We start from the raw sequence: 1412 nt of genomic DNA on the forward strand, positions 1-1412 counted from the left end.
TTTTGTTTTGCTTTGTTTTCCAGTACCAGGATGTGATGATATTCTTGAATAGTCATTCAAGAATATTTTTATGGAATATCTTTAGTGCAAGGTAACCACTCACATTTCTTTTTCTCTGGTCTATTTCATAGGAAAAACTCTGTTCTCCTGCAATATTTGGGATAGCTTTGGTGAACATGTTTAATTCTGCCAGATGTTATTTGCTTTTCAGCACTTGAAATACTTCATTCCAGCCCTGGAAAGACTTCAAGCATGGTATTCTGAGGGTTCTAGCATGGATTTTTGCTCTTTTGGGGCCAATGCTGAATACATGATGTATATTCTTGAGCCTGTAGAACCAGCTTGGGATTCCAGGTGGAGGTTGATATCACCACACATCACCCAGAGGAGATGCGGGTTCTTCTTGGTCTGACTTGGAGAGACTCCAGAATGCTCAGTGAGGATATAGAGTGTTGAGTGTTGCCTCACAGATGTCCATGAGATTTACCTTTCTTTGTTTCTCTGGCAGTTCTCTGGCCTACTCTGACAGTCAGTGACTTTGCTAAGGACTCTGGCAAAATGTAGGGTGCATTCTCCACTGTGTCAGTAGTAGGGCCAGTGTATCTGGTGCTGAATAGACACTGCCACGGCCAGATGTACCAGATGGTGACGTGTGTGGGATTGGAATTCACCATGGAGACTCAGGCTACCAAGAACTGGGGCTGGTGTCAGACACAGTCTCTGGCCAATCTAAGACCAGGTGTAGTATGACCTAGGTGTAGACTCATGCAACCCCAGTATGCTGGGTAGAGATACAAAGCAGGCAAGTGTTGGCTCTGTGTGCCATGTGAATGTAGGCAGTGAAGGCAGGGGATAAATTTCAGACTTTCAACGCTGACGCTGACACGCCAATGGTCCAATAGTGAAGACTCCTGAAACAAGTGGTAATTGATTGCTTATCCAGTGGAAGTCTGTGATCAGATGAGAGGGGAAAAGAATCTGTCTCTGGGTGAAAGCAGTTAAAATGCTAGGGGACACTTTCAACCTGAGTCCAAGACATTCATTTTATTTTGTTTTCATTGCCCCTTCACAATTCGAAAAAAATAAGTTGAAAATGTAATAAAGACACAGATATTGAGTGCAGCAACTTTTAAACTTAAACGGGAATGGGAGCTATAAACATTGACAAGATCACATCTTGTTTGCAAACTTTTAAGAGGAAGGAATCCAAATATAGGCATGGTTATGCTTGATAAGAAATGTATTTAAATAAGTAGATGAAAGAAATGTATAGTTATTATACTTGACACATGACAAGCATTTCCTGTACTTTCTGTAGAAAAATCAGAAAATTTGTGAATTTATTGAGGTACAAAAATCCAGAAAATAAATAAGCAATTATAAAATTCTTTATATCTTTTGAATATAGAAGC

At 40.2% G+C, this 1412-nt stretch overlaps 1 protein-coding gene and 1 long non-coding RNA gene across 2 annotated transcripts in view; both read left to right on the forward strand.

Moving 5' to 3' along the window:
- The window catches only part of LOC102006178 (UDP-glucuronosyltransferase 2B17-like), a 104742-nt gene that overhangs the window by 58056 nt on the left and 45274 nt on the right, over positions 1-1412 (forward strand). The gene's annotated exons all lie outside the window — the stretch shown is intronic.
- The window catches only part of LOC106149503, a 55939-nt gene that overhangs the window by 19971 nt on the left and 34556 nt on the right, over positions 1-1412 (forward strand). Inside the window, exon 2 of the long non-coding RNA XR_001235730.1 lies at positions 24-91. This is a non-coding gene — a long non-coding RNA (uncharacterized LOC106149503). The remainder of the gene's footprint in view (positions 1-23; positions 92-1412) is intronic.

This window comes from Chinchilla lanigera, unplaced genomic scaffold (genome assembly GCF_000276665.1).
Source record: "Chinchilla lanigera isolate Chin_1 unplaced genomic scaffold, ChiLan1.0 scaffold00046, whole genome shotgun sequence".
Classification (NCBI taxonomy): Eukaryota; Metazoa; Chordata; class Mammalia; order Rodentia; family Chinchillidae; genus Chinchilla; species Chinchilla lanigera.